This window comes from Pseudophryne corroboree, chromosome 1 (genome assembly GCF_028390025.1).
Source record: "Pseudophryne corroboree isolate aPseCor3 chromosome 1, aPseCor3.hap2, whole genome shotgun sequence".
Classification (NCBI taxonomy): domain Eukaryota; kingdom Metazoa; phylum Chordata; class Amphibia; order Anura; family Myobatrachidae; genus Pseudophryne; species Pseudophryne corroboree.
This window is the reverse complement of record NC_086444.1, coordinates 567,602,088-567,614,808: the sequence shown is the minus strand read 5'-3', so window position 1 is coordinate 567,614,808 and position 12,721 is coordinate 567,602,088.

The window sequence follows — 12,721 nt, the reverse complement described above, 5'->3', positions numbered from 1 at the left end:
CCCCTCAACCACCCTCCCCCTCTCAAGCATCCTCCACCTCTCAACCACCCTCCCCCTCTCATGCATCCTCCCCTCTCAACCACCCTCCCGCTCTCAAGCATCTACCCCCCCTCAACCACGCTCCCCCTCTCAAGCATCCACTCCCTCAAGCATTCTCCCCCTCTCAAGCATCCACCCCCCCTCAAGCATTCTCCCCCTCTCAAGCATCCTCCCTCTCTAAACCACCTACCACCTCTCAAGCATCCTCCCCTCTGAAGCATCCACCGCCTCTCAAGCATCCACCGCCCCTCATCCTCCATCCCCCTGCCCAAATGAAGATCCCCTTGACATTCCCACCCCATCACAATCAGATCATCCTTCCCCCAACCAACCTTCCTCCCCCCTTCTAGCCCCTTCCCCCAACCAACCTCCCTCCCCCCTTCAAGCCCCTTTCCCAACCAACCTCCCTTTCCCCATCAAGCCCCTTCCCCTCCCTCCCCCCTTCAAGACCCTTCCCCCAACCAACCTCCCTTTCCCCTTCAAGCCCCTTCCCCATCCAACATCCCACCCTCACTTTGTGCCAAGAAAGTGAGGATGAGGGCGAGTGGGCCACGATGGCCCCCAAAGAAGATGTGTTTGAGCGGCCGGATCTGGAGTATAGTAAGACTAATTTTACTTAACCCAATCATTTCAGGTTTAAAAATAGACAACAACATGTGTCTTCAACCTGTGTCACTGCAGCTGCTGTATGAAACCCATTCCAACCATTTCCGGCCACAGTTGGACTAGAAAGGCAGCCTGTCAATGAGGCAGGCCATGCTGGGATGCTTAGTTCCACAGCAGCTAGAGGCACACAGGGCCAACACACAGGTAGTGCAAGAGATTTCAGTAAAAGTACAATTGGTTCTCAAAGTTGTCCATCACAGGCATAGAGGTATGAAGGACCTGATTATTCCTAATCCATGAAAATAGAATTGAGATTTAAAAGCAAGACTAGTTAGAAATTGTTGCACTCTCATAGTAAGACAATCACATTTCTAAAAAATTAAATATGTTTTTGATAATTTTTTGACAAAGAATAAGAAAGGCCTTGCCTAACTACCTAATTTTATGAGAACAACTTAAGATGTGTGTGACACCATTACATAAGATGTGTAGTGGCCTTAGACACTCCATAAATTGAGTTTGAGAAGAAGTGAGACAGAAACATGACAGATGCAGTGTCGATGTGTTTTTTTTTGTGTTTTGAGGACATAAGGGCAGATATATAAATTTTAATGTGAAATAAAGTATCTTGTCTAATAATTGATTAGAAATGGGGAAGTCATCTTTTAGGTCATTAATAAGTAGCATATGTGAAGTCCATAATCTGCTTTACAGTGGGTTTTTAAATGTAATGTAGTTATGTTGGTTTCCTAAATATGGGTTTATGTGTTCATTTATTAATTTACACATTCATCTCCACTTATTACAGATCCTGAGCTTGGAGATCGAGACCTGGCCATACGGGCCCAACTGGTGGCCATGCAAGGCAGCATCCTGGCCGTCCTGGACAGCGTACAAATTTTAATTTTGTTTTTATTTATTACTTTTATCTTTTCCCTAACAAAATAAGAACAAAAAAATTTATGTTATTGAAAGTTAAATAATAAAGAAAGAAGATTTTAACTATGTTATTGTGTTGTGTTGTGTTGTATTATAAAATATATTTAAGCCTTACAAACTTTCTGATATCTATTTAATATATCCAGGGATTCTTCAATATGTGTATATTTATCTTTCGACTATATTTGGGGTGTAAACACTGCACTTTAAAAAAAAAAAAACACCTGAAACTAACATAAATAGTATTTTGTCAGAGGCGGGGGAGGGGGGGGGGTGCAAATCCCCACCCCTAAATTTCCCTTCAGCACACTAAAAATTACCTGTAACCATACCTGAACCTATCTGGCAATAGAAATTCAGAGAATTGGTCACACATGTTTGCAAAAAACTGAATTTCTATTACCAGATAGGTTCAGGTATGGTACAGGTAATTTTTAGTGTGCTGAAGGGAAATATAGGATTGGTGATTTGCCCCCCCCCCCCCCTCTCTGTCTATTGTTTGTCTGTGACCCCTCCCCCTTTCCAGCACCTACATAATTATCTCCAGGAATGACCGAGCAACTACCATTGTTTGTCAAATAGTATTCTGTGTATGATGCAACTAGGACAGCAAACATAATTTGTGTTTTCAGTATGTTTGTTGCCTTCACTGTGCAGTGTTTGAGGACTTAATTGATCAAGCACATTACAAATCCTTATGGTAATTGTGTATTGATTAGGTGGTTTCTTTTTCCCTATTACAAAAAAACCCATTGTGGGAATAAGTGCTAGCTAGCGAATGCTACGCACAGATGCAAAAAATTGTTGGTGGCTTGCAAATGCAGCGCACGTTTACACATTACAGTATGCAAAAGGCGATTTACTTGGCAACCTTGCGTACACATCGCTCCTGTGCGATGCATATTGGTATACACCTCTTTTTTGCAGTGCTGCACATTGATGTGCTCTCTTGCACTGTGGGCGTGTGTTCACACTCTTGCGTAGCATTCGTTCGCTTGCGTATTCTGCTTGCGTGCGCATCGAACAGTGATCAAATCTGAATTAGGCCCCATGAACTATGTGAAATCCCTAAACCACTTGCTGTATATAAGTACCTAGAATTGGGACACTATCTGACTCTTAACACATTAGCTTCGGGATTTTGTCAACTATTTACCAGATGACGGCTGTGTGAGTTCCATCTGGCATACAATATTACTTCTGATTACAAAGTAACAATTATCTAACATTAAAGCAATAAAGAATCGTCTCTGATTATATATCAGCCTCTTTGGGGAAACAACATAAATGGATCCATATTATATACCAGTCAAAAAAAAAACATATTCACATGAAAACTGGCATTATTGGAACCAGAAGTGATGCTTAGCACAACTTCCAGTTCATGATTCAACAAGTTTACATTTTGTTTATTACTTTCCTACTAAGAATTTGATTATTTCTAGTTAGTTACACATACAGTAAGATATAAGATCTATGTCTAGTATTGGATGGCTGTATACTATGTTAACATTGACTTCTGCAATATGTTATACAATTTCTGAATATCCACGACCATCTATAATTTGATTGGCTGAACCAGATATAAATATAGTGAGCCATTTTAAACTCCCATTGCCTTGCCGAGTACGAAGGAGGTTAAAAAATGTTGGAAGCAGGGGAGTTTTTCTCCAGATCCAGATGCCCCACTCATACCTAGAGGACTTGTGGAACCAGGCCAGAACCCGTGTAGTGACCAGGGAAATACAACTACAAAAAAAGGATATTTTCTATTTCATGATTTAGCTTCTGGTAGGGGCTGGAGATGGTCGCATACTCACAGAGCTCCCATACTTGGCCCCACGGTCACAGTAGGGATGGCCATCGGTGTGTTCAACCATCAATGGCGAAACTGAGAGTGACCATTGATGGTCACTAACTATGCTATAGGAGACCATTGATGATTTCTCTCATCGATGGCCATCCCTGTTATTTCTATGAAAGGCCCATGGGCCAATCACAGTCTGGGGCGGGACTTCACGGGTGTCGGGGGTGGAGCTATGCTCCGTGTCCCGGCATCTTGTAAAAAAAAATAATAAAAAAAATATTCGTTTAGCCCTAGCCATCGACATCAGTCAGAGACCATCAATGATTTTGAATCATTGATGGTCGATGGCCTGTTCATAAATCCTCCCCACCATATGCTAGGCCTCTTTAACTGGAGCTGTCACAAACTCAGTTTATTCCAGTTAATTTATCACACTGTGTTCCCAATTCATAAAAACAAAGTCTATTTTATTCATAAAAAGTCTCAACGGACATTAACTGGCTTTTCGGTTTACAGTTTTCTCTTGAATGCACATAGGTAACAGCGGTCGCATAAAAGGAATTATCTCACCGGATTCCCTGGACGTTCTTTTATCAAACGGTACTGCTTCCCCACCTCAGGTCGTTTATACCCAGTGCTGCCGGCTCGCACCTGACCTCTCAGCTATGACTGCAGACTGTTATCCAGAAACCTCCACTCCGCCTGTATTACCAGGTATCCGTGGTCAGGTTTTCCTGCTCAACGCCTCTCGATGATTTCTCCTCCCCGCTGCTTTTGTTACCATCCTGTGCCGCTCCTCCCGCTGCTCTGCCAGAAGCACGTTATTATCACACTGTAGTTATAGTGACCAAATCCACCATCAGCCGCCGACGCGTTTCCACCCGTATCGGGTCTTAGTCATGGCATAAGTGGATCCGGTCTGGTCACCTAATTTATATCCTTAGAATCCGGTGCGTTAACTCCCCTTTTCTTATACATTATACACATTGACCTTTCATTATACACATTCCTAGGTTTTCTTAAAGGTATATAGCCTTTCATTAATACTTTAAACGTATTCTTATTCCTCTCTAACACTCCAGAAACATGATGTTCTTACAGTATATGCTCCTAATCTCATGCTTAAATTCACATACTCAAAGAAACCATTTGGTTTCAAACTCTCCGTTCAAACCCCCTGGCTGTAACGTTCTTAACTCATACATCCAGCGCATTTCTGCCCTTGCTAAGGATGCTCCCATATCGTTCCTCCTCCAGTTACCTTTCACCTTAAGCCATTTAAGGTGAGAATGAGAGAGCACATGAATAATATACGAAAAGGGCTTGAGACACACTGCCTCTCTTCGCATTGTAAAGAGGTCCATAAATGCTCAGTGAACAGTATAATTAATTTCAAGGCAATAGAGCAGGTGAAAGGTTTCTTTGAGTATGCGAATTTAAGCATGAGATTAGGAGCATATACTGTAAGAACATCATGTTTCTGGAGTGTTAGAGAGGAATAAGAATACGTTTAAAGTATTAATGAAAGGCTATATACCTTTAAGAAAACCTAGGAATGTGTATAATGAAGGTCAAGGTGTATAATGTATAAGAAAAGGGGAGTTAACACACCGGATTCTAAGGATATAAATTAGGTGACCAGACCGGATCCACTTATGCCATGACTAAGACCCGATACGGGTGGAAACGCGTCGGCGGCTGATGGTGGATTTGGTCACTATAACTACAGTGTGATAATAACGTGCTTCTGGCAGAGCAGCGGGAGGAGCGGCACAGGACGGTAACAAAAGCAGCGGGGAGGAGAAATCACCGAGAGGCGTTGAGCAGGAAAACCTGACCACGGATACCTGGTAATAAAGGCGGAGTGGAGGTTTCTGGATAACAGTCTGCAGTCATAGCTGAGAGGTCAGGTGCGAGCCGGCAGCACTGGGTATAAACGACCTGAGGCGGGGAAGCAGTACCGTTTGATAAAAGAACGTCCAGGGAATCCGGTGAGATAATTCCTTTTATGCGACCGCTGTTACCTATGTGCATTCAAGAGAAAATTGTAAACCGAAAAGCCAGTTAATGTCCGTTGAGACTTTTTATGAATAAAATAGACTTTGTTTTTATGAATTGGGAACACAGTGTGATAAATTAACTGGAATAAATGGAGTTTGTGACAGCTCCAGTTAAAGAGACAGCGCTGAGGGTCTTTAAAGGACTTTTCGTTTGTGTTTGGTTGTATTCCAGCTGATGGGCTGATCAGCTGTTCCTGACAAAAGACACAGCTGCAGTCCCTGATAGGAGCGCTTTTCGATAAGTTTCCATTTTTCTTGCATTTGATATGCTAGGCCTGTGTGCAGGTTCTTCACACAGAGCATATCATATGAATAGAGCATGCCAGTTTTCACATATATTCCTTGGGTCCTTGTATGGCAAATCTCCCACAATGTAACCTTCGTAGGGTGTAGTGCGCCCAACATGGCTGCTTTACCTGGTACCTTTTGGGGATTTTCATATATAACCCATGGAAGTTATTACCCAAAATGACTGCACCAACCCTGCATTATGGCTATTCTCTGTTTTTCTTTTTAGTAATTTTTCTGCTCGCTATAATTCTAAATTGTTTGTAACTTTGTACTTTGCTTTTGATTTCTGTAAAGTGCCTAGAGTCCTACAGGAGAAAGAGTGTTATATAAATAAAATTATTGTTATGTTAGGTCAAATAACATACAGTGGGGTAAATTTACTAAGGTGAGAGTTTTTTTAGAACTGGTGATGTTGCCCATTGCAACCAATCAGATTCAATCTATTATCTTCTAGAAGCAGCTAGATAAATGTTAGGTAAATTCTGATTGGTTGCTATGAGCAACATCACCAGTTCTAGAAAACTCCCACCTTAGTAAATTTACCCCAATATGTTTCACTTACTAACTTTATAGCTGCAATATTTGTTTCTTAAACATATTATTTTTGACAGAAGATTAATACAAAAAAGTGTAAACAGTAAATAAGAAGCTAAGTAGTAGTCTACAAATTCACATGTGGTTAATCGGAAACAACAAAATAACTGATGGACAATTTCATTTCAATAGCGAAGGATGGGAAAGTATGTCAGTAATAGAACTGCTGTGGTTTTCCAACAAAAATCAAAGGGGATGAATGACAGGGAGGAAATGGAATAAGAAGATAGCACTCTGCTAGGGTTAGGGTTAGGCTGCGAGTGGGAAAGGTTAAGGTTTAGCTGCGGGAAGGGAAGGTTGAGGTTAGGCACCACTGGGGAGGATTAGTGTCAGGATGCAAGATAGGCGGTTTAGAGTTAGGGGGTTAAGATTAGTGATGAGCGGGTTCGGTTCCTCGGAAACCGAACCCCCCCGAACTTCACCCATTTTACACGGGTCCGAGGCATACTCGGATTCTCCCGTATGGCTCGGGTAACCCGAGCGCGCCCGAACGTCATCATCCCGCTGTCGGATTCTCGCGAGATTCGGATTCTATATAAGCAGCCGCGCGTCGCCTCCATTTTCACTCGTGCATTGGAAATGTTAGGGAGAGGACGTGGCTGGCGTCCTCTCCGTTATTGTTGAACTTGATTGTGCACTATTGCTTAATTGTGGGGAGGGCTGGGGAGCAGCTGTATAATATAGGAGGAGTACAGTGCAGAGTTTTGCTGATCAGTGACCACCAGTTATCCGTTCTCTGCCTGAAAAAAATGCTCCATATCTGTGCTCAGTGTGCTGCATATATCTGTGCTCACACTGCTTAATTGTGGGGACTGGGGAGCAGCTGTATTATATAGCAGGAGTACAGTGCAGAGTTTTGCTGACAGTGACCACCAGTATACGTTGTCTGCCTGAAAAACACTCCATATCTGTGCTCAGTGTGCTGCTTTATTGTGGGGACTGGGGACCAACAGTATAATATTATATAGGAGGAGTACAGTGCAGAGTTTTGCTGACCAGTGACCACCAGTATATAATATATAGCATTACGGTACAGTAGGCCACTGCTGTACCTACCTCTGTGTCGTCATTAAGTATACTATCCATCTACATTCTATACCTGTGGTGCATTTTAGTTTTGCAGTTTGCTGACACAGTGACCAACAGTATACTATATATAGCAGTACGGTACGGAAGGCCACTGCTGTACCTACCTCTGTGTCGTCATTAAGTATACTATCCATCTACATTCTATACCTGTGGTGCATTTTAGTTTTGCAGTTTGCTGACACAGTGACCACCAGTATACTATATATACACCAGTACGGAAGGCCACTGCTGTACCTACCTCTGTGTCGTCATTAAGTATACTATCCATCTACATTCTATACCTGTGGTGCATTTTAGTTTTGCAGTTTGCTGACACAGTGACCACCAGTATACTATATATAGCAGTACGGTACGGAAGGCCACTGCTGTACCTACCTCTGTGTCGTCATTAAGTATACTATCCATCTACATTCTATACCTGTGGTGCATTTTAGTTTTGCAGTTTGCTGACACAGTGACCACCAGTATACTATATATAGCAGTACGGTACGGAAGGCCACTGCTGTACCTACCTCTGTGTCGTCATTAAGTATACTATCCATCTACATTCTATACCTGTGGTGCATTTTAGTTTTGCAGTTTGCTGACACGGTGACCACCAGTATACTATATATAGCAGTACGGAAGGCCACTGCTGTACCTACCTCTGTGTCGTCATTAAGTATACTATCCATCTACATTCTATACCTGTGGTGCATTTTAGTTTTGCAGTTTGCTGACACAGTGACCACCAGTATACAATATATAGCATTACGGTACGGAAAGGCCACTGCTGTACCTACCTCTGTGTCGTCATTAAGTATACTATCCATCTACATTCTATACCTGTGGTGCATTATAGTTTTGCAGTTTGCTGACACAGTGACCACCAGTATACTATATATAGCAGTACGGTATGGAAGGCCACTGCTCTACCTACCTCTGTGTCGTCATTAAGTATACTATCCATCTACATTCTATACCTGTGGTGCATTTTAGTTTTGCAGATTGCTGACAGTGACCACCAGTATATATAGCAGTACGGTACGGAAGGCCACTGCTCTACCTACCTCTGTGTCGTCAAGTATACTATCCATCCATACCTGTGGTGCATTTCAGTTGTGCGCAGTATATATAGTAGTAGGCCATTGCTATTGATAGTTACTGGCATATAATTCCACACATTAAAAAATGGAGAACAAAAATGTGGAGGTTAAAATAGGGAAAGATCAAGATCCACTTCCACCTCGTGCTGAAGCTGCTGCCACTAGTCATGGCTGAGACGATGAAATGCCATCAACGTCGTCTGCCAAGGCCGATGCCCAATGTCATAGTAGAGAGCATGTAAAATCCAAAAAACAAAAGTTCAGTAAAATGACCCAAAAATCAAAATTAAAAGCGTCTGAGGAGAAGCGTAAACTTGCCAATATGCCATTTACGACACGGAGTGGCAAGGAACGGCTTAGGCCCTGTCCTATGTTCATGGCTAGTGGTTCAGCTTCACATGAGGATGGAAGCACTCCTCCTCTCGCTAGAAAAATGAAAAGACTTAAGCTGGCAAAAGCACAGCAAAGAACTGTGCGTTCTTCTAAATCACAAATACCCAAGGAGAGTCCAATTGTGTCGGTTGCAATGCCTGACCTTCCCAACACTGGACGGGAAGAGCTTGCGCCTTCCACCATTTGCACGCCCCCTGCAAGTGCTGGAAGGAGCACCCGCAGTCCAGTTCCTGATAGTCAAATTGAAGATGTCACTGTTGAAGTACACCAGGATGAGGATATGGGTGTTGCTGGCGCTGGGGAGGAAATTGACAAGGAGGATTCTGATGGTGAGGTGGTTTGTTTAAGTCAGGCACCCGGGGAGACACCTGTTGTCCGTGGGACGAATATGGCCATTGACATGCCTGGTCAAAATACTAAAAAAATCAGCTCTTCGGTGTGGAATTATTTCAACACAAATGCGGACAACAGGTGTCAAGCCGTGTGTTGCCTTTGTCAAGCTGTAATAAGTAGGGGTAAGGACGTTAACCACCTCGGAACATCCTCCCTTATACGTCACCTGCAGCGCATTCATCATAAGTCAGTGACAAGTTCAAAAACTTTGGGTGACAGCGGAAGCAGTCCACTGACCACTAAATCCCTTCCTCTTGTAACCAAGTTCCTGCAAACCACACCACCAACTCCCTCAGTGTCAATTTCCTCCTTACCCAGGAAAGCCAATAGTCCTGCAGGCCATGTCACTGGCAAGTCTGACGAGTCCTCTCCTGCCTGGGATTCCTCCGATGCATCCTTGAGTGTAACGCCTACTGCTGCTGTTGTAGCTGCTGGGAGTCGATCGTCATCCCAGAGGGTAAGTCGGAAGACCACTTGTACTACTTCCAGTAAGCAATTGACTGTCCAACAGTCCTTTGCGAGGAAGATGAAATATCACAGCAGTCATCCTGCTGCAAAGCAGATAACTCAGGCCTTGGCAGCCTGGGCGGTGAGAAACGTGGTTCCGGTATCCACCGTTAATTCAGAGGCAACTAGAGACTTGATTGAGGTACTGTGTCCCCGGTACCAAATACCATCTAGGTTCCATTTCTCTAGGCAGGCGATACCGAAAATGTACACAGACCTCAGAAAAAGACTCACCAGTGTCCTAAAAAATGCAGTTGTACCCAATGTCCACTTAACCACGGACATGTGGACAAGTGGAGCAGGGCAGACTCAGGACTATATGACTGTGACAGCCCACTGGGTAGATGTATTGCCTCCCGCAGCAAGAACAGCAGCGGCGGCACCAGTAGCAGCATCTCGCAAACGCCAACTCGTTCCTAGGCAGGCTACGCTTTGTATCACCGCTTTCCAGAAGAGGCACACAGCTGACAACCTCTTACGGAAACTGAGGAAGATCATCGCAGAATGGCTTACCCCAATTGGACTCTCCTGGGGATTTGTGACATCGGACAATGCCAGCAATATTGTGCGTGCATTACATCTGGGCAAATTCCAGCACGTCCCATGTTTTGCACATACATTGAATTTGGTGGTGCAGAATTATTTAAAAAACGACAGGGGCGTGCAAGAGATGCTGTCGGTGGCCTGAAGAATTGCGGGCCACTTTCGGCATTCAGCCACCGCGTACAGAAGACTGGAGCACCACCAAATAATCCTGAACCTGCCCTGCCATCATCTGAAGCAAGAGGTGGTAACGAGGTGGAATTCAACCCTCTATATGCTTCAGAGGATAGAGGAGCAGCAAAAGGCCATTCAAGCCTATACATCTGGCCACGATATAGGCAAAGGAGGGGGAATGCACCTGACTCAAGCGCAGTGGAGAATGATTTCAACGTTGTGCAAGGTTCTGCAACCCTTTGAACTTGCCACACGTGAAGTCAGTTCAGACACTGCCAGCCTGAGTCAGGTCATTCCCCTCATCAGGCTTTTGCAGAAGAAGCTGGAGACATTGAAGGAGGAGCTAAAACAGAGCGATTCCGCTAGGCATGTGGGACTTGTGGATGGAGCCCTTAATTCGCTTAACCAGGATTCACGGGTGGTCAATCTGTTGAAATCAGAGCACTACATTTTGGCCACCGTGCTCGATCCTAGATTTAAAACCTACGTTGGATCTCTCTTTCCGGCAGACACAAGTCTGCAGAGGTTCAAAGACCTGCTGATGAGAAAATTGTCAAGTCAAGCGGAACGTGACCCGTCAACATCTCCTCCTTCACATTCTCCCGCAACTGGGGGTGCGAGGAAAAGGCTAAGAATTCCGAGCCCACCCGCTGGCGGTGATGCAGGGCAGTCTGGAGCGAGTGCTGACATCTGGTCCGGACTGAAGGACCTGCCAACGATTACTGACATGTCGTCTACTGTCACTTCATATGATTCTCTCACCATTGAAAGAATGGTGGAGGATTATATGAGTGACCGCATCCAAGTAGGCACGTCAGACAGTCCGTACGTATACTGGCAGGAAAAAGAGGCAATTTGGAGGCCCTTGCACAAACTGGCTTTATTCTACCTAAGTTGCCCTCCCTCCAATGTGTACTCCGAAAGAGTGTTTAGTGCAGCCGCTCACCTTGTCAGCAATCGGCGTACGAGGTTACTTCCAGAAAATGTGGAGAAGATGATGTTCATCAAAATTAATTATAATCAATTCCTCCGTGGAGACATTCACCAGCAGCAATTGCCTCCACAAAGTACACAGGGACCTGAGATGGTGGATTCCAGTGGGGACGAATTAATAATCTGTGAGGAGGGGGATGTACACAGTGAAAGGGGTGAGGAATCGGACGATGATGATGAGGTGGACATCTTGCCTCTGTAGAGCCAGTTTGTGCAAGGAGAGATTGATTGCTTCTTTTTTTGGTGGGGGCCCAAACCAACCAGTCATTTCAGTCACAGTCGTGTGGCAGACCCTGTCGCTGAAATGATGGGTTCGTTAAAGTGTGCATGTCCTGTTTATACAACATAAGGGTGGGTGGGAGGGCCCAAGGACAATTCCATCTTGCACCTCTTTTTTCTTTCATTTTTCTTTGCATCATGTGCTGTTTGGGGACAATTTTTTTGAAGTGCCATCCTGCCTGACACTGCAGTGCCACTCCTAGATGGGCCAGGTGTTTGTGTCGGCCACTTGTGTCGCTTAGCTTAGTCACACAGCGACATTGGTGCGCCTCTTTTTTTCTTTGCATCATGTGCTGTTTGGTGATAATTTTTTTGAAGTGCCATCCTGCCTGACACTGCAGTGCCACTCCTAGATGGGCCAGGTGTTTGTGTCGGCCACTTGTGTCGCTTAGCTTAGTTACACAGCGACCTTGGTGCGCCTCTTTTTTTCTTTGCATCATGTGCTGTTTGGGGACAATTTTTTGAAGTGCCATCCTGCCTGACACTGCAGTGCCACTCCTAGATGGGCCAGGTGTTTGTGTAGGCCACTTGTGTCGCTTAGTTTAGCCATCCAGCGACCTCGGTGCAAATTTTAGGACTAAAAATAATATTGTGAGGTGTGAGGTGTTCAGAATAGACTGGAAATGAGTGGAAATTATGGTTATTGAGGTTAATAAAACTATGGGATCAAAATGACCCCCAAATTCTATGATTTAAGCTGTTTTTTAGGGTTTTTTGTAAAAAACACCCGAATCCAAAACACACCCGAATCCGACAAAAAATTTTCGGTGAGGTTTTGCCAAAACGTGTCCGAATCCAAAACACGGCCGCGGAACCAAATCCAAAACCAAAACACAAAACCCGAAAAATGTCCGGTGCACATCACTAGTTAAGATATCAGGGTTACCTTAGTTATTAGAAGCTGTTGAGATCTTTAGCCCTGGGATGCC